At 43.0% G+C, this 21547-nt stretch overlaps 1 long non-coding RNA gene across 2 annotated transcripts in view; it reads left to right on the forward strand.

Annotated features, from left to right (window-relative positions):
- LOC130456079 (uncharacterized) overlaps positions 1 to 21547 on the forward strand; it is a 76481-nt gene that overhangs the window by 22953 nt on the left and 31981 nt on the right. The window contains exons 5-7 of one of the 2 annotated variants that reach the window (XR_008914369.1): positions 2803 to 2944; positions 11536 to 11677; positions 14205 to 14320. This is a non-coding gene — a long non-coding RNA (uncharacterized LOC130456079). Of the gene's footprint in view, positions 1 to 2802; positions 2945 to 10930; positions 11401 to 11535; positions 11678 to 14204; positions 14321 to 21547 lie in introns of those variants that run through there. The other variant, XR_008914367.1, reaches the window with a different exon arrangement.

Genomic DNA, 21547 nt, shown 5'->3' on the forward strand with positions numbered 1-21547 from the left:
GGGACCTTTGTCCTGAAGTTTATCTGTTAGTAGTTGGGACCTTGGACAGGTCCCAATGTTTTATCTGTCTGTGGCTTAGCATTTCCCTTGACTGAATATCTCAAGGCTTGGGCAATTTCCAACTCAGATCTCCTTTACAAGGAGGAAAAGTATTTGGGGATCCTCTCTACCACATGGGGGAAATCTAGGAGCATGGAAAGATGAGTGACATTGCTATAGCTAAAGGGAATTCCCTGACCAAATACAATCAAGCATAAGAAAGGAATGCTAGCAAAAGGCTAGGGTCTAAGAGAGTGGGGTGCTTATAGTGGATACTGAAGAATAGTCCTCGCCAGGTGTGGATCTCCTTGGGAAAGGGTCTCTTGATAAAATTGGGGAGACTATCTAACTACGATTGTCATTCTCCCGAGGGTCCCTCTTCAGTCTGAAACTGCTCACCTCGGATTCCCTCAGGGAGGATTCCCATGGGAACAGGGAAGAAGTACAAACTTTGGGGCCTTCAACCTACAAGCTCCTCCGTAAATCTGGGCTTCACCAAATCCCACTAGGCCACAAGTTTGGGATTTCTAGATTCCATGTTGACACACCTTATTGTCGATGCTGTGAATACATCCACTGCATCAAATCAGGAAACAGTAGAATCTGTATTTGCCAATGGTGGTCTGTTAATGTAGATACAGTATCGTTTTTTTTGCTGGAAGCAGAATTGCTTGCACTTTGACCGTGATGAAAATCATAGCACAGACTTGTAAAATCCCACGTGATTCATTGTCTGTTGTTTATCTGGTTATTTGTTGACCAGCTGTAAAAATTAAAGGACAGCAAGATGTAGAAAGTGTTCTATTGATGGACAGCACCGTGAATCCTATCTTGCAAAGACAGAGTTAAAATTTTAGAACACTCTTTTGCTCTCACACCAATCTCGCCATTCCCGAGTCTGAGGGAATATCAAAGGACCATGGCCTTCCCGGTTTTTCTATTATCAACCTGGAATCAAGAAACCCCAAACTTGTGGCCTAGACGTATCTGGTGTAGCCTGGATTTCCGGAGGAGCTAATAGATTGGAGACTCCAAAGTTTGTACTTGTTCCCTGATCCCGTGAGAATCCAGAGAGATAGAGACAGACAGATAGAAAGACCGATAGGCAGGCCGACTGGCAGATGGGTAGTGAGATAGGTAGGAGGGCAGATAGATGGATATAGAGATAGCACATAGAGAGACACGTAGTCAAACACAGAAAGAGAGATAGACAGGCAGGCAGACAGACAGATCGAGAGATAAATAGATAGGAACATAGAAAAAAAGACATAGAAACAGAAACAGAATGTGAGATCGAGACATTGAAAGATTAATAGAACTACAGGATGAGGGAAGGTGAAACAAAGGGACAGACAGAGACAGATAGATGGAAGGGCATATAGAGGGAAAATGGAATCGAGAGACAGAGAGAGACACAGAAAGTCAGGCATATCGATAGACAGGTAGACAGGGATACACAAATATCTCTCTCTATCTGTCTCTCTGTCTCTCTATGTACCTTTCTATCTCTCTGTCTGTCGATCTGTCTTTCTATCTATCTATCTATCTATCTATCTATCTATCTATCTATCTATCTATCGATGTATCTATCGATCTATCTATGTGTTTGTGTTCCTATCGGTGTAGTTTATGTATCTATCTGCCTGCTTGTTTTTGCATGGATCACACTGTGTGTATGTCATTTGTGTGTTTTAAAGTGTTGTGACATCCTGGGGAACTACAACTCCCAATGTGACCTAGTGGTAACATCCCTTTGAGTCCTGGCTTGGGATTGGTCTTGCATTGGACCAATCCTGTGTTGGGGGATGGACTTTGTCTGTGGTCCCTCCTTAGCATTGGATTGGTCCATCTCAAACCAATCCCATGAAAGGGAACTGGGCATCATCTCTTACCCAGCAGGGGATTGGTCAAATTCAAGGCCAATCCTTCTCAGGAAATAAGAGGGAGGGAACCTTGTAGTATGCTGGGAGATATAGTCCAGTAGGCCACAACCATTGAATACCCACCTGATCTCTCTATGTAGAAGGAGACATAGACAGCTAGACTGACACACAGATTATTTGATCTGTTATTCTGTCTATTCGCCTACTGGTTCTTGTGTCTGTCAGCCTGTCTGTGTTTCTTTTGTGGGTTTTCAAGTGTAGTGACAGCCTCGGGAACTACAAGCCCCATTGTGCCCCAGGGATCTGTACCTTTTGAGTCCTGGCTTGGTATTGGTCCGGAATTCGACCAATCCTGTGGTCTGGGAGGGACAATACCCATGGCCCCTCCTTAGCCCAGAATTGGTCCATTTCTTTAGCAATCACGCACAGTAAAGTAGGGAGCATCATTCCTCACCCAGCCCAGGATTAGTGCAATTCAAGACCAATCCCAACCAGGAAAGATGGGGGAGGGACCCCTGGAGCACACTGGGAAATGCAGTTCTTCAGGCGACAACCTAAGAAGAGCAAAACTATATCTTGCTCTATATCCATGTAGACTGAGAGATGGACAAGGGGACCGACAGACAGGACGACTGACAGACTTTGTTTATCTGTTTCTCTGTCTTACTGCATTCCTGTGTATGTACCTGTCAGTCTGTCTATCTGTCTGTTCATCAGTCCTCTCTGGGTATCTGTCTCTATATAAGTAAGTATGTGTGTTTCTGTCTATGTATGCATCTGTTTATCTCTCGATCTCCAGTGTCTGTCAATCTGTCTGTCCATTGGTCTGTCCCTCTATGGAATTCATCGATCAGTCGATCTTTCCCATTCTTCTTCTCAGCTGTCCACCCTAGAAAATCAGAACAAGTGGTTGCTGGCAAGCAAAGCATATGATGGTGTCCCTGTGATGTTCAGGTGGCTCAGAAGATGTATTTGGTTCAAGATTGGAGGGGGAGTGGCAGACCTCTACTTTGGCCAGTGAGGTGAGTGGCTGTGGCAGACTGCATGATGCGTCCAAACCCTTTTTCTTTGACTCTTCCATGAGGCGCTGGAAGTCTTGAATAGGAAAGCAAGGAATCAATAGCTCAGAGGTTAAGCTCTGAGCATTACTTCATAGGGATCTTAACCTGTTGTCCTGACATTTCCCAAAAAGGAGCATTTACTAAAGAAGAATGGCATTTCCTTGGGCAGGCTATGAAACAAAGTGAGGCAAAAGGACACAGAGTGTTAGCCGCCATTGAGGTCCCATGCACTCTAGTGAGGATACTGCACAAACTGTGGAGAGTTGAGATGTTCCTCACCTGCAGCCCCCACCTTTCACTGCTTCTACTCACTCTTCTTTACCCTTTGAATCAGATGGCCAAGGAGATACACCCCTTCCTTAATGCTGCAGATGCCAAGAACCAGCCCCATGGCCTGGGGCAAGCCTCCTGCCCAAATCCCTTGTTTCTGTCCTCACTGCTGTCAAATGATAGCTAAACCCCAGCATGGAGGCATGCTGTGTTGCCTTCCTCCCAAGGAGCAGATTTTGCACTCAAGCTCTCCCACCTTGGCTGCCTCCTGACCACAGTCAACATGACTTTCACATCAATAAAATGTCCCCTTTTCTTTTGAAGCCATGTTTCAGAGTCTTGCATTCTTACGATGATATAACTCCGAGCTCCAGTGGAGCATCTATGAACCCCACAACAATCATTCCAGGTGCCATTCAACAAAATATTGTCGTCTCCTCAGGGAGAAAACTGACACCTGAGACCAAGGAAGAAATGCAAAATCTTGAAACAGCTGGAGAATTGATCCTTCTCAAACTGTTCTAGCCAGCCTTTTATTGATTTCTTCATTCAGAAATTGTCTTCTTTTATTGCTTTTATGATTTTATTTAGTCACTTTAGCACATTATTTCTCCTCGGTGACAAGAATCATATTCTTTCAATCCTTCCCCTGCCCTACCCTTCCCATAGTCGAGGGGAATTCCACTGGGTATGGCATGTGTCCTTCAGGAGAACCTCTTTTCTTGTTGTTGATGTTTGCACTAGGATGTTCATTTAGAGTCTATATCCCCAGCCTTAACACCCTGGACCCTTGTAATCTAGCAGTTGTTTTTCTTGGGTGTTTCTACTCCCACAGTTTTCCTTGTGAATGTGGATAGTGTTCTTTCTCATCCATTCTGCCGGGTGATTTAGGATGATTGCATTGACACTAATGAAGAAGTCCATTCCATTCCATTCCTTTGTACCACGGTGCATCCATCTCTATGTACAATGTTCTCCTGGTTCTACTTTTCTCACTCTGCATCCATTCCTGGAGGTCTTTCCAGTTCCTGTGGAATTCCACCAGTTTATTATTCCTTTGAGGTCTATACTATTTCAGCACCCAGAGGTACCCCAATTTGTTCAGCCATTCCCCAGTTGAAGGGTATCCCCTCCTTTTCCAATTTTTGGCCACTCCAAAGAGAGCAGCTATCAATATTCTTGGTCAAGCCTTTTTCCTTATTATGGGTATGTGGTAGAAACCCTGCAGTGCTATGGCTGGATCAAAAGGCAGACCATTTTGTAGCACCCTCTGGGCAGAGTTCCAAATTGCCCTTTAGAATGGTTGGATCAATTCACCACTCCAGCAACAATGCCTTCACATCCAGACTTTGCCTCATCCCCTCAAGCATTCATTATATTCCCTTGCTGTCATGTTAGCCAATCTGTGTAGCCTCCATTTTCAAGAGGAGACACATTCTCATTGATACTTTGCATCAGAGTTACACCATTATTGGATAGATTCAAACTTTGAAACACCAGGCAGAGCCACCTATTAGTTGTTCGGGATTGGCAGAGGTACTGCTTACTCAAATGACAAAAAGGGGTCCCAGTACTGATGTTCGTCTAAACCCAATAGCAGGAATGCAAGTTGCAATGTTCCATTCACTGTATCGGTCTTGGCCATTAAATTTTTCAAATGTGCTAGGTAAAATGGAGAATCCTCTTCCTAGTGCTAGAATCTTTCAAACTGTGAATTTCTCTATAATTGTTCTTTCAAAAGTAACATCCTTGAACCTGTTAACTTTGAAATAATGCCGAGCTATCAATTAGTCATAAAAACCCAAGTCTTTAACCACAATTTCACCTTTAATACAATATTGAAATTCAAATTTAAAAGTTTTACACACACACACACACACACACACACACACACACACACATACACGGTAATCTGAAAAAATTAACCCTAACTCTTTGAAAACAAATACCAGCTTGATAAAAATGTGAAATGACTGCATACAAATAAACATGTTAATACCTCGAGGAAAATGCCTCTCATTAGCAATACTCAATATTGCCTGCACTTGATATACACGATTTCACACATTACTCCTACCAAAAGGTGGGAAGAAAATATTAGACTGTAAAGTCAAGAATTTCTGGTCTTCCTTTGGTCTTCTGCTCTATAATCCCCAGTACAGATGACCAGCTCCTGCCCTTGTCTCTAGATTTTCAGAGGAATGAACTGTTGTAATACATCTTGATAGACATTGTTTTCTAACGTTTCTATCACCTGCAAGTAGAAGAAATCCATTAGACATACGGTATAGCCCAAACCGCACGGAACATTGAGAAGAAACGGAGAACTCAAGTTCTTCAACTTCTTTGAGAAGCTCTTTCATACATCAAATTTGATAACTCTTTAGACCCTATGCCCTGAGGTTTAAATTCATGCAGAAACTTTCTCTATCATAGCAGCCTTAAAACACTTACTGAGATGCAGTAGTGAACACTCTGGCTCTCACACTCCAACTCAAGCTTCCCATTCAACGCTTTCAGCCAAACATACATGCTTGTCACCTATACTCTCCTCGCTCTTCCTTCTACTAGAAATATTACTTCACTCACATACACAGATACCAACAGTCAGTCACACACAAACTTTAGTCAGTTATGGAGCATGTGGTCAGTTTGAATTGGGCACCATTTTGGTCAACTTACCTTGGAACCAGATTTGATTAATGTTCCATACAGTTTCCAACATTCCCAGGTATGTGGTCCATCATATATCATATATGTAACTATATCCTTATATGAGTATGAACTTGGAAGTTGTCCCACTGGGGTGTAGGCTGGGGAATGCACCGAAATGCAATTGACTATTTGGTTCCTGAAATAAAAGTGTTTCCTTTGCCAAGAGTTTGGCTGACCTAACCAAACCCACCCAGCTGATTCCTGACTGAACTCAATGGGTTCTTGTATGTACCTCACATCTAATGGTCAAACTAACTGGAGGTTTAGGCAGCCATAACTCGGGCATCCTAACTGGCTCGCCATTTCTTAACTTGGAAATACCACAGATCTGTCAAATAGTCTGAAAAATCACGTCTTGAATCAGGATTGGGATAAATCCCATAGTGTATTCTTTTCTCAGAGGGTGGCGACACAATTTTTATAGGGCATAAACCCTGGACTCTGGGGATGTTATCCCTGGGCGGGCCACTAGGCTAGGTGAGAACTCCAAGGAACAAAAGAATTTGGGGAAGCTCTCTACCATTTTCGGGAAATCCAGGAACAGGGTAGGATGAGTGACAATGCTGTAGCTACAAAGGAAATCCCTGACAGGATACAATCAAGCTTAGGAAAGGAATCCTAGCCAAAGGCTAGGGTCTAAGATAGGGGGATGCTTACAGTGGATACTGAAGAATGGTCCCTGCCAGGTGTGGATATTCTTGTGAAAGATACTCTTGAAGAGATAGGGGAGACTACTTAACTAGGATTGTCATTCACATGACAGTCCCCCACTCAGTCTGAAACTACACACCTGGGATATCCTTCAGGATGGATTCCCATGGCAACAGGGATCAAGTACAATCTTTGAGGTCTCCAACCTACAAGCTCCTCCTGAAACCTGGGCTTCACCAGATCCCACTAGGTCACAAGTTTGGGGTTTCTCGATTCCATGTTGACACACTTTATTGCTAATGCTGTGAATACATTCACTGCATTCAATGAGGAAAAGCAGGAGCTGTATTTGCCAGTGGTGACCTATTAATGCAGGCAAAGTATGGTTTTTTTTTGCAGGAAACAGAATTGCTTGCAGAGACAGACAGACTGAGAGAGACCTGTAAAGTCATGCAGATGGAGAGACACACAGACAGGGATAGACAGATAGCAATACAGATAGATAGATGCAGCTAGATCAATACATTAATGTATAGACAGAATTAGGGAAAAACAGACTGACAGACACAGAGAGATGGATCGACAGACATACAGAAAGACTGACAGATGAACTAGTTTCTCGGTCATTTTGTCTTTCTGCCTGCCTGTGTGTGTGTCTATCAGCATGTCCTTCTGTCTGCAAGTCCCACCTGGCTATATCTATGTGTCCATGTGTTTATGGATGTTTATTCGAATCTATCTATCTATCTATCTATCTATCTATCTATCTATCTATCTATCTATCTGTCTGTCTGTCTGTCTGTCTGTCTCTCTATCTATCTATCTATCTATCTATCTATCTGCCTGTCTGTCTATCTGTCTATCTTTGTCTATGTGTATCTGTGGATGTAGTCTATGTGTCTATCTGCCTGCTTGTTTGTGCATGGATCAGTCTGTGTGTATGTTCTTGGTGTGTTTTAAAGTGGTGTAACATCCTGGGGAACAACAACTCCTATTGTACCCCAGGAATCTGTCCCGTTTGAGTCCTGGCTTGGGATTGGTCTTGCATTGGACTAATACTGTGTTGGGGGATAGACTATGTCTATGGTCCCTCCTTTGCATGGGATTGGTCCATATCAAGAACAATCCCATGAAAGAAAAATGGGCATCATCTCTTGCCCAGCAGAGGATTGGTCAAATTCAAGACCAAGGGACCACTGGAGCACACTGGGAGGTGTAGTCCCGTAGGCCACAACCATTGAAAACCCACCTGATCTCTCTCTATGAATCTATTTAGATGGAGAGATGGCCAGCTAGACAGACAGAAGGAGAGACAGACAGATTATTTGATCTGTCATTCTGTCTATTCGCCTACTGGTTGGTACATCTGTCAGCCTGTCTGGGTTTCTTTTGTGGGTTTTCAAGTGTTGTGACAGCCTGGGGAACTACAAGCCCCATTGTGCGCCAGGAATCCGTCCCTTTTGAGTCCTGTCTTGAGATTGGTCCAAAATTGGACCAATCCTATGGTGGGGGCGGGAAATGCCCATGGTCCCTCCTTAGCCCAGAATTGGTCCATCTCATTCGCAATCAAGCACAGTAAGGTAGGGAGCATCATTCCTCACCCAGCCTAGGATTGGTCCAATTCAAGACCAATCCAAACCAGGAAACATGGGGGAGGGACCCCTGGAGCACACTGGGGGATGCAGTCCCTCAGGCCACAACCTAAGAAGAGCAAAGCTATCTCTAACTCTATATCCATGTAGACTGAGAGATGGACAAGGGTGTCTTTGTGTGCTCTTATGTGTCTATTTATGTATCTATGCATCTGTGTATCTCTCTATGTATCTAATTACTGGTGACTTGTAAAAACACAAAACTACTAAATAGTCAGAGAACTCACTCTTTAGTCAAGGAAATGGGGGTCAATGTGACTGTAGAGCTCTGGACAGAGGTAGGAGCCTCAAGGCTCCACAGAGCCCCAGGACTGAACTCTGGTGGCTCTGGACACTGACCCCTGGGAAAGGCAATAGCACCTGATTGGACAGTTTAAAGAAGAAAAGAATTTGGGGAACTTCTCCACCATTTTGGGGAAACCCAAGGGCAGGGAAAGATGATTGACTTTGCTCTAGCTACACAGAAAATGGGAGTGTTCAAACTCTACTGACAACATCCACTGAAGCTTGGGAAAAGAATCACAGCTTGAGGAGAGGGTGTAAGGGAAAGGGCTGCTGACAGTGGAGACTAAAGATGATTCCTGATCAGGTGGGGATTTACTTTGGAAAAGATCTCTGATCCCACAGGGGAGACAACCTAAAACAAAGAGGGTCCTGAGCATCTGCTTTGTCCCAATCAAGTAGAACTGGTATTCACTTGTGGCTCCATTATTTAATCTGAAACTGCTAGGCTATGGTTTCCTTCTTCGTGGATTCTCACAGAAAGAAGGAGCAAGTACAAACTTTGAGTCTTCAATTTAGAAGCTAGTCCTAACTTTGGGCTACATCTGATCTTACTCTGCTACAAGTTTGAGGTTTCTATATTCCATGTTGACACTCTGTCTATCTATCTATGTGTCTGTATATATATGTATTTCTTTCTCTGTGATTGTCCTTAAGTCCATGTCTGTTCCTTGTTCGGTTTCTCTCTCTCTCTCACTCTCTCGCTCTCTCTCTCTCTCTCTCTCTCTCTCTCTCTCTCTCTCTCTATATATATATATATATATATATATATATATATATATATATATGTCTATCTGTGTGCTGTCTATCAATATATCTATATTTTCTGTGTATCTCTTTCTGCTATCTATGTATCTATCTGCCTGTCTGTATGTGTATCTATCCATCTGTCTGCCAGCCAGTCCCTTCTGGTTATCTCTATGTATGTTACTATGTATGTATGTATCTATTTGCTTCTCTTAGTTCTTCTCTTTCTGTGCATCTATTTGTCTGTGTGTCTGTCAGTTTTTTCTCTACAGAAATAGATAGCTATTTGTAAGAGAGGAATAGAGAGAGAGAGAGAGAAACAGAGAGACAGACAGAGAGAAAAACAGAGAGAGGAAAAGCAACAAATATGCAGATTGATAAATGGACAGGTTGATAGAGTGATAGAGATATACAGAGACACACAGATGGAATGAGATAGATTGATTGATTGATAGATGAATAGATAAATAGATAGACAGACACACAAACAGTGATATAGAGATAGAGTTAGATATAATGACATTTAGACAGAAAGGTAGACTGAGGTATCGATATATTAATAGACAGAGAGAATGATGGATAGCAACACAGAGGGTTAGACACACATAGAGAGACAGAGAGAGTAAAGCAGATCGATACATAGACATAAACAGTCAAATATCTAGAGAGATAGACTTGGGTGGACAGATTCAAAAAGAGAGAGATAGACAAAAAGATCACTAGGTTGATATGAATAGAAGGAAAGAGAAAAAGACTACCAGACAGAGACAGATTGATGGACGAAAAGACAGGACAGAGCGACAGACAGATACACAAATGAACAGAAAGACTGACAGACAGATTAGTTTCTCTGTCATTCTGTATATCTGCCTTCCTTTCTGTGTATCTACAAGTCTGTCTCACTGGATGTGCATCTGTTTGTCTATATATCCTGATTTTTGTATCTGTCTATCTCTCTGTCTCTATCTGTCTCTCTGTCTCTCTATGTATCTGTCTATCTATATGTCTGTCGATCTGTCTGTCTTTCTACTTATATATCTATCGATCTATCTATGTCTTTGTGTTCCTGTTGGTGTAGTTTATGTATCTATCTGCCTGCTTGTTTTGGCATGGTTCACACTGTGTGTATGTCATTTGTGTGTTTTAAAGTGTTGTGACATCCTGGGGAACTACAATTCCCAATGTGACCAGGTGGTCACAGCCCTTTGAGTCCCGGCTTCTGATTGGTCTTGTATTGGACCAATCCTGTGTTGGGGGATGGACTATGTCTATGGTCCCTCCTTAGCATGGGATTGGTCCATATCAAGACCAATCCTATGAAAGGAAAATGGGCATCATCTCTTGCCCAGCAGAGGATTGGTCAAATTCAAGACCAATTCTTCACGGGAAATAAGAAGGAGGGAACCCTGGAGCATGCTGGGAGATATAGTCCCGTAGGCCACAACCACTGAACACCCACCGGATCTCTCTATGTAGACGGAGACATGGACAGCTAGACAGACAGAAGAAGTGACACACAGATTATTTGATATGTTATTCTGTCTATTCTCCTACTGGTTGGTACGTCTGTCAGCCTGTCTGTGTTTCTTTTGTGGTTTTTCAAGTGTTGTGATATCCTTGGGAACTACAAGCCCCATTGTGCCCCAGGAATCTGTACCTTTTGAGTCCTGGCTTGGAATTGGTCCGGAATTCGACCAATTCCGTGGTGGGGGAGGGACAATACCCATGGCCCCTCCTTAGCCCAGAATTGGTCCATCTCTTTAGCAATCACGCACAGTAAAGTAGGGAGCATCATTCCTCACCCAGCCTAGGATTAGTCCAATTCAAGACCAATCCCAACCAGGAAAGATGGGGGAGGGACCCCTGGAGCACACTGGGAAATGCAGTTCCTCAGGCCACAATCTAAGAAGAGCAAAGCTATATCTAGCTCTATACCCATGTAGACTGAGTGATGGACAAGGGGACAGACAGACAGGAGGACTGAAAGACAGAGACTTTCGTTTTTCTGCTTTTCTGTCTTACTGCCTTCCTATCTATGGATCTGTCAGTCAATGTGTCTGTTTGCCCATCAGTCCTCTCTGGGTTTCTATCTCTACATAGGTATGTATGTATATACCTATCTATGTATGTATCTTTTTATCAATTGATCTCAAGTGTCTGTCAATCTGTCTGTTCATTGGTCTATCCCTCTATCTAATTTATAAGTCACTCGATCTTTCCCATTCTCCTTCTCAGGTGTCCACTCTAGAAAATCAGGATAAGTGGTTGCAGGCAAGCAAAGCAGGTGATGGTGTCCCAGTTGGGTTCAGATGGCTCAGAAGATGTATTTGGTTCAAGATTGGAGGGGGAGTGGCAGACCTCCACTTTGGCCAGTGAGGTGAGTGTCTGTGGCAGACGGGATGATGGGTCCAAACCCTTCTTCTCAGTCTCTTCCATGAGTTGATGAAAGTCTTGAATAGGAAAGCAAGGAATCAAGATCTCAGAGGCTAAGCACTGCACCTTACTTACAGGGATCTTAACCTGTTGTCCTGACATTTCCCAACAAGGAGCATTTACTAAACAAGAATGGCATTTCCTTGGGCAGGCTATGAAAGAAAGGGAGGCAAAAGGACACAGAATGTTAGCCGCCATTGAGATCCCATGCACTCTAGTGAGGATAGTGCACAAACTGTGGAGAGATGAGCTGTTCCTCAGCTGCAGTCCCCACCTTTCACTGGTTCTACTCACTCTTCTTTCCCCTTTTAATGAGATGCCAAAGAGAAACACCCCTTCCTTAATGTTGCAGATGGCAAGAACTAGCCCCATGGCCTGGGACAAACCTCCTCCACAAACCCTTTGTTTCTGGGTCCTGTCCTCACTGCTGTCAAATGATAGCTAAACCGCAGCATGGAGGCATGATGTCTGGCTGTCCTCCCAAGGAGCAGCTTTTGCACCCATGCTCTTCCACCTCGGCTGCCTCCTGACCACATTCAACATGACCTTCCAAATCAATAAAATGTCTCTTTTTCTTCTGAAGCCAAGTTTCAGAGTCTTGCATTCTTCCCAATGGTATCCCTCCCAATCTCCTGGGGTGCATCTCTGAACCCACAACAATCATCCTGGGTGCCATTTAAAGAAAATGATGTAGACTCCTCAGGGAGGAAACTGACACCTGAGGCCAAGGAAGAAATGCAAAATCTTGAAACAGCTGGAGACCAGAAACTAAGTCTGGAGAATTGATCCTTCTCAAACTTTTCTAGCCGGGATCAGAAATTTTCTATTTTATTGCTTTTCATATTTTTTTTAGTCAATTTAGCATATTTTTCCTCCTTGGTTACAAGAATTATATTCTTTACACCCTTCCCGTAGCCGAGGGGCAATTCCACTGGGTATGACATGTATCCTTGATGAGAAGCTCTTTCCACGTTGTTGATGTTTGCACGAGGATGTTCATTTAGAGTCTATATCCCCATCCCTAACCCCCTGGACCCTTGTAATCTAGCAGTTGTTTTTCTTGGTTTTTCTACTCCCATAGTTTTCCTCGTGAATGTGGATAGTGTTCCATTCCTGGAGATCGTTCCAGTTCCTGTGGAATTCCTCCAATTCATTATTCCATTGAGCACCATAGTATTCCAGCACCAAGAGATACCACAATTTGTCCATCCATTCCCCAGTGGAAGGGCATCCCCTCCTTTTCCAATTTTTGGCCACTCCAAAGAGCTCAGCTATGAACAATTTTGTCTAAGTCTTTTTTCTTATTATCTCTTTAGGGTACAAACCCTGTAGTGCCATGGTTGGATCAAAAGGTAGACAGTCTTTTAGCTCCCTTTGGGCAGAGTCCCAAATTGCCCTCCATAATCGTTAAATCAATTCCCCAATGCACCTGCAATGCCTTCCTGTCCTAACTTTGGCACATCCCTTCCAGCATTCATTACTTTCCCTTTCTGTCATGTTAGCCAATCTGGTAGCCTCCATTTTCAATAGGAGACACATTCTCATTGATGCATGGCATGAGAGTGACAACATTATTGGATAGATTCAAACTCTGAAACTGCAGGCAGTGTCACCTATTAATTGTTCGGGATTATCAGAGATACTGCTTACTCAAATGACAAAAAGGAGTCCCAGTACTGATGTCTGTCTAAACCCGATAGCAAGAATGCAAGTTGCAACATTCCATGTACAGCATCGGTCTTGGCCATTTAATTTTGCAAATGTGCTAGGTAAAATGGAGAATCCTCTTCCTAGGGCTGGAAACTTATAAACTGTGTATTTCTCTATAATTGTTCATGCAAAAGTAACATCCTTGAACTCGTTAACTTGGAAATAATGCCAAACTATCAAATACTCAGAAAAACTCAAATCTTTAACCACAATTTCACCTTCAAATCAATGTTGAAATTCATATTTAAAAGTTTCAAACAAGCACACAGACACACCCACACACCCACACACACCCTCCCAATCTAACTTTGGGGACGTGGGGATGTTCGGGATAAAAAACTGTTTTCATTCCCCTTTAACTCCTGAACAAATATAATCATGCCAGTCCGTAGACCAAAATGATTGTTAAAATAAGCCCCATATCTTAGCCCTTGCCTTTCTGAGGATTTCATAATAGGATGACAGAACATTTGATCAAACAGGAGAAAAGTGGGAAATAACTTAAATTAGGGAGAAAAGCTCCCTAATTTGAATACAAATGTCAGATATAAGTTGGTAATGATCAGCAGTCAGCTGTAGAACTTGATAGAAACTTAGCTAAGCCATTCCTCAGCCCTTCCATTGGCCCTTGTGATTGTATCCTAACCCATTTTCCTCCATAGCATTTATTTTCCCCATGATCTTTCCAAAGAATTCACCTATAGATCTCAATTCTCTCTCGCCATGCTAAGATTATCTTTCTTACTACCAATTCCTTCTAGGCTCCATCATTTCTTTCCTAACGTCTTCTGATTCGACTTTGAGACAACCCAGCACTGTGGAATCTTTGCTGCGACTTCTCCAATGGACAGATGTTCCGTTCCATCCTCTTAACGAGGTAAAGTGCTCCTATTTTCAACTTTCCTCCTTCAACTCAAAATGGGGACTAAGTCTGTCCTTTCTAGGTTTTCTACTTAATGGGCCTTGGCTCCAGGTAAATAGAATTCTCATGAGAAATAAATGGCCAATATTCCCTCTGCTGTAGAATTATTTCTCAAGTCAATGAAAAGGATAGGAAACAATCCTTCTCCAGATTCCATACGTTGGGGACTCCTTCGGATATCTCTTAAAGATGTCACCTTGAGTAATACTTCAGATTCTGGGCTGCAGTAAATTCTGGTCTAGGCTTTTGGCTCCTATGAATCCTCTTCAGGCAAATCTTCCCTTTCATAGGTTTTTATCTCTTCACCCCCATACCAGAACTGGGGGAGGGAGGGGTAAAATCCAGGGCATTCATAGAAATGTCTTAGGAATTTCCCAGGTCTCTTTCTCAAGCTGTCCTGTGCCAAAGATCATCAGAAATAATGCACACAAAACCATCAGTTTTCTCCACTTCAAAAGGAAAATTAGTTCTCCTTATTCCCTGGTCTTTTCAAACAAGAACTTATCTGTTGAAATGGTTGCACTCTGGAAATTGACCTTCAAAATGCCCCAAATCAGGTTATTGTAGATGATGCTTTTCCTTTCTCAAAAACTCAAACTGGTAACGTTTTCTCTCCAAAAACAGAACTTAGGGTTACTAAGGAAGAGGTTCAAAATTTCCTCTAACTAGGAACACCTCTACTATTCCCTTCCCTTTTTTCATTTTTTACTCTAATTTCCTTTGGGCTGCCAATTTGCCTTTCTCTTCTCCTTGAGGCAAAGCACTTTGGCCTATGGCTAAAGCTACTCCTAGAGTGGAAATTTGTGGCTCATATAAAAAATGTTCAGGGTTTCCTTAGCATTAAAAGCAAAGCATTCCCCCCCATATTTCATGTCCTTTGACAACAATTTAAAGACCAGTCAGGTCTGTAGTTGCCCATCCTCAAATGAACATTCTTTACTCCAGAAATCACACACACACACACAGACACACACACACAGACACACACACACACACACACACACACACACACACACACACAGTAAACTGAAAAAAAAACCACTCCAGCTCTTTAAAAACAAATACCAGCTTGACAAAAATGTGAAATGACTGCACTCAAATAACCAAGTTAATACCTCAAAGGAAATGCATCTTATTGGCAATAATCAAAATTTACTATACTTGATATACACAATTTCACACATTTTTCCTAGCAAAACTTGGGAAGAAAAGATTAGACAGTAAAGTCAAGAATTTCTGGACCTCCTTTGGCTTTCAGCTCCATAATCCCCTGCGCAGATGGGCAGCTCCTCCCCTCCTCTCTAGCTTTTCAGAGGAATGAACTGTTGTAACCCAACTTGAAAGGCATTATTTGCTAACTTTTCTATCACCTGCATTCAGAGGACATCCCTTAGACCTTCAGCATAGCCCAAACCCCAGAGAGCCTTGAGATGATACCGAGAACTTACATTCTTCAGCTTCTAGAGGAAGCTCTTTCATAAACTAAATTGGATAACTCTTTAGACCTTAAGCCCTGACATTTCAATTCATGAGGAAACTTTTTCTGTTTTAATAGCCTTAAAGGAGTTACTCAGACCCTCTAGAGAAAGCTCTGGCTCTCACACTCCAACTCAAGCTTCCCTTTTAACACTTTCAGTCAACCATTCACGCATGTCACCTATACTATCCTCCCTCTTCCTTCTACTAGAAATACTACTTCACTCACCTACACAGGTTCCAACACTCAGTCACACACAAAACTTAGTCAATAGTGGACCTTGTGGTCAGGTTGGACTGGGCTCCATTTTGGCCGACTTCCCTTGGAACACATTTGATTGATGTTCCACACTTTTTCTAACATTCCCAGCTACCTGGTCCATCATATATCATATATATAACTATGTACATATATGAATATGACCTTGGCAGCAGTCCCCCTGGGATATAGGCTCGGGCATGCATGGAAAAGCGATTGCCCACTTGCTTCCTAATTAAAGAGAGGTTCCTTTGTCCAGAGTTTAGCTTAACTAACTGAACCCTCCCAGCTTATTCCTGACTGAGTTCAATGATTTCTTCTGGGTACCTCACATCTGGTGGTCAAACTAGCTGGAGGTTTAGGCAGCCATAAGTTGGCCATCTGGGCTGCCTTGCCATTTGTTGACATGGAAATGGCACAGAACTCTCAAATACTCTGAGAAACCCAGTCTTGAATCAGGATAGGGATAAATCCCATATTATATCCTTTACTCAGAGTCTGGCGCCACAACTTTTCCAGGGCATAAACCCTTCACTCTGTGGATATTATCCCTGGGAGAGCCACCAGGTTAGGTGATAACTCCAAGTAAAAAAAATTTGGGGAACCACATGGAGGAAATCCAGGGGCTGGGAAAGATGAGCGTCATTACTGTATCTACAAAGGACATCACTGACAGTATACAATCAAGCTTAGGAAAGGAATCCTAGCCAAAGGCTAGGTTGTAAGAGAGGGGGCTGCTTACAGTGGATACTGAAGAATGGTCCCTGCCAGCTATGGATCTTCTTGGGAAAGGGTCTCTTCATACAATAGGGGAGAGTACCTAACTAGGATTGTCATTCACCTAAGGGTTCCCCACTCAGTCTGAAACTGCTCACCTGGGATTCCCTTCAGGGTGGATTCCCATGGGAACAGGGAACAAGTACAATCTTTGGGGTCTCCAACCTACAAGTTCCTCCTGGAACCTAGGCTTCACCAGATCCCACTAGGCCCCAAGTATGTGGTTTCTAGATTCCATGTTGACACACCTAATTGCTGATGCTGTGAATACATTCACTGCATTCAATGAGGAAAAGTAGGAGCTGTATTTGCCAATGGTGGCCGTTAATGCAGGCACACTATGGTTTTTTACTGGAAACACAATTGCTTACAGTTTGACACGTGATGAAGATCATAGCACAGACTTGTAAAATCCCATGGGATTCCTTTTCTGTTGTTTATCTGGTTATTTGTTAAAAAGCAGTAAAAATTACAGGAATGTAAGATGTAGAACATGTTCTGTGGATTCACACCACCATCAATCCTATCTTGCAAAGACTGAGTTAAAATTTTAGAACACACTTTTGCTCTCACAACAATCTCTCCATTCCCCTCTCTGAGGAAATGTCAAAGGTCAATGGACTTACCGGTGTTCCTGTTGTCAACCTGGAATCTAGAAGCCCCACACTTGTGGCCTAGACGGGTCTGGTGTAGCCTGGGTTTCCGGAGGAGCTTGTAAGTTGGAGACCCCAAAGTTTGTACTTGTTCCCTGATCCCATGAGAATCCAGAGAGATAGAGACAGACAAACAGAAAGACAGATAGGCAGGCCGACTGGCAGATGGGTAGTCAGATAGGTAGGAGGGCAGATAAATGGATATAAAGATAGCACATAGAGAGACACATAGACACAGACAGAGGGATAAGAAAGGCATGGAGACAGACAGAGAGACAAATAGGAAGATAGAATCAAAAGACATAGAAACAGAAACAGAATGAGAGATAGTCAGAGACATTGAATATCGGGGAGTGAAACAACACGAAAGACAGAGACAGATAGATGGAAGGACAGACCGAGGGAAGATGGAATGGAGAGACAGACAGGCTGAGAGAGACACAGAAAATCAGGCAGTTGGATAGACAGACAGAAGGGGATAGACAGATAGCAATAGAGATAGATCAGTAGACTGATATATAAAAAGAATTATAGAGAAACGGAGTGACACACGCAGAGAGACGGATTGACAGATATACAGAAAGACTGACAGATGGACTAGTTTCTCTGTCATTTTGTCTATCTGTTTTCCTTTCTGTGTATCTAAAAGTCTGTCTCACTGTATGTGCAACTGTCAATCTACCTATCTATCCATATTTTTATCTGTCTCTATCTTTTTGTCTGTCTGTCTGTCTGTCTATCTATCTATCTATCTATCTATCTCTTTGTATTTCTGTCGGTGTAGTCTATGTATTGTTAACTTGGAACTAACATGGAACTATTAAATAGTCAGAAAAACCAAGTCTTTACTCAGGATAGGAATAAGTCCAATTTGGCCCTTTACTCAGAGTCGGAGCACAAGCTTTTCAGGGTGCAAACCCTGGACTCTGGGGATGTTATCCCTGGGAGCTCCACAAAGCTAGATGACAACTCGGAGGAACACAAGCATTTGGGGAACCTATATACCATTTGGGAAAACGAGGGGCAGGGAAAGATGATTGGCATCACTATGGCTACAAGGAAAATGGGAGTGTTCAAACTACAGTGACAAGATACAATGGAGCTAGGGAAAAGAATCATAGCCAGAAGCTATGGTGCAAGGGAAGAGGGATGCTTACAATAGTTACTAAAGGATGGTTCATGCCCAGGTCTGGCCTTCCTGAGAAAGGTTCTAATACAATAGGGGAAGCTACCTAAAACAAAGAATGTGCTTAGCATATGCTTATCTCACCCAGGCTCATCATTTCCCTTCAGGGTAGTTTCTCTTGGGAACAGGGAACAAGGACAAGCTTTTGGGGTCTCCAATCTACAGGCTAAATCTAAAATTGGGGTTCATCAGATAACACTAGGCCACAAGTTTGGGATTCCTAAATCCCACGTTGACAGTATCTATCAGCCTGCCTGTTTGTGCATGTATCAGCCTGTGTGTCTGACTTTTGTGGGTTTTAAGGTGTTGAAGCGTGGCGAACTACAACCCCCAGTGTGCACCAGCAGGACCACCCATTTGAGTCCTGGCTTGTGATTGTTCTTCAATTGGACCAATCCCGAGATAGAGGAGGGACAATGGCCATGACCCCTCCTTAGCACGGAATTAATACTTTTCAAGACCAATCCCAATAAAGGAAATATTGGACATCATTCCCTCCACTAGCATAGAACTGGTCCAATTCAAGACAAATCCCTCCCCGGAAATAAGGAGTAAGGACCCCTGGAGCACGCTGGGCGATGTAGTTCCCCAAGCCACAGCACTCGAAAAGCCATACTATCTCTATGTTTCTATGAAAATGGAGAGATGGACAACTGGACAGACAGAAGGACTGACAGACAGATTAGTTGCTATGATATTCTGTCTATGTGCCTGCTGTTTAGTGCATGTATCGGTCTGTCCGTCTATCTTTTGAGGGTTTTCAAGTGTTGTGACCGCCTGGGGAACTACAACCCCCAGTGTGCTCCAGGAGTCCCACCCCTTTGAGTCCTGCCTTGGGAGTGCTCCCGAATTCGACCAATCCCGAGTTACGAAAGGGACAAAGCGAATGGCCTCTCCTGAGCCCAGGAGTGATCCGTTTATAAGCCAATCATACACAGCAGTAGCGAGGAATATCCCTATCTCTGCCTCGGTCCAATTCAAGACCAATCCCTCCCAGGAAATGAGATGGAGGGACTGCTGGAGAACCCTGCAGTGTGCAGTTCCTCAGGGCACAAGGCTACAAAACACATTCTATCTCTAGCTCTATATCCATATAGACTGAGAGATGGCCAAGGGGACCGACAGACAGGAGGACTGACAGACAGAGAGCTTCGTCAAAGGTCAATGGCATTCCCGGTTTCCCTCTTGTCAACCTGGAATCAAGAAACCCCAAACTTGTGCCCTAGACGGGTCTGGTGTTGCCTGGGTTTCCGGAGAAGCTTGTAGTTTGGAGCCTCCAAAGTTTGTACTTGTTCCCTGATCCCGTGAGAATCCAGAGAGATAGAGACAGACAAACAGAAAGACAGATAGGCAGGCCGACTGGCAGGTGGGTAGTCAGATAGGTAGCAGGGCAGATAGACGGATATAGAGATAGCACATAGAGAGACACATAGTCAAACACAGACAGAGAGATAGACAGGGAGAGACAGATAGAGAGGTAAATAGATAGGAAGATAGAACGAAAAGACATAGAAACACAAACAGACAGAATGAGAGATAGTCAGAGAGATTGAAAGATTAATAGAACATGAGAATATCAGAGAATGAAACAAAGGGACAGACAGAGACAGATAGATGGAAGGACAGACCGAGGGAAGATAGAATGTAGAGATAGACAGACTGAGAGAGACACAGAAAGTCAGGCACATGGATAGACACACAGACACGGATAGACAGATAGCAATATAGATAGATAGATACAGTTAGATCTATAGATGGATATATAGTCAGAATGAGAGAAAAAAGGACTGATAGACACAGATAGACAGATCGACAGACATACAGAAAGACTGACAGATGGACTAGTTTCTCTGTTATTTTGTATATCTGTCTGTCTGTCTGTGTGCCTATCATCGTGTCCAACAGTCTGCAAGACGCATCTAGCAATGTCTATGTGTCCATGTGTTTATGGATGTATTTACGTATCTCTCTCTCTCTCTCTCTCTCTCTCTCTCTCTCTCTCTCTCTCTCTCTCTCTCTCTCTCTCTCTCTCTCTTTCTCTCTCTCTCTTTTTCTCTCTCTTTTCTATCTGTCTATCTGTGTGCTGTCTGTCTTCCAATATTTCTATATTTTCTGGGTGACTCTTTCTGCTGTCTATGTATCTCTCTGCCTGTCTGTATGTATATCTATCTATCTGTCTGCCAGCCAGTCTCTTCTGCTTATCTCTATGTATGTATCTCTCTATCTCTCTATCTTTCTATCTTTCTATCTATCTATCTATCTATCTATCTATCTATCTATCTGTGTATCTATTTATATATTCTCTTCTCTCAGTCTCTGTCTTTCTGTCCATCTATCTGTCTGTCTGTCTGTCAGGTTGTTTTCTCTACACAGAAAGATAGCTATTTGTGAGAGAGGGAGGGAGGGAGGAAGAAATAGAGAGATAGATAGATAAAGAGAGAGAGAGAGAAATAAAGAGAGAGAGAATGAAAGATCCCTCTGGATGGTTCAGGATCACTGCATTGCCACTAATGAAGAAGTTCATTTCATTCCATTGTACCACAGTGTATCCTTCTCAGTCTACAATGTTCTCCTGCTTCTGCTCCTCTCACTCTGCATCCATTCCTGGAGGTCTTTCTAGTTCCCGTGGAATTCCTCCAGTTTATTGTTCCTTTTAGCACCATAGTATTCCAGCACCAAGAGATACCACAGTTTGTTCAGCCATTCCCCAATGGAAGGACATCCCCTCCTATTCCAATTTTTAGAGATTCCAAAGAGCGCAGGTATCAATATTCTTAGCCAATACTTTTTTCTTATTATGTCTGTGGGGTACAAACCCAGTAGTGCTATGG

The sequence above is a fragment of the Monodelphis domestica genome, chromosome X (genome assembly GCF_027887165.1).
Source record: "Monodelphis domestica isolate mMonDom1 chromosome X, mMonDom1.pri, whole genome shotgun sequence".
NCBI classification, from domain to species: domain Eukaryota; kingdom Metazoa; phylum Chordata; class Mammalia; order Didelphimorphia; family Didelphidae; genus Monodelphis; species Monodelphis domestica.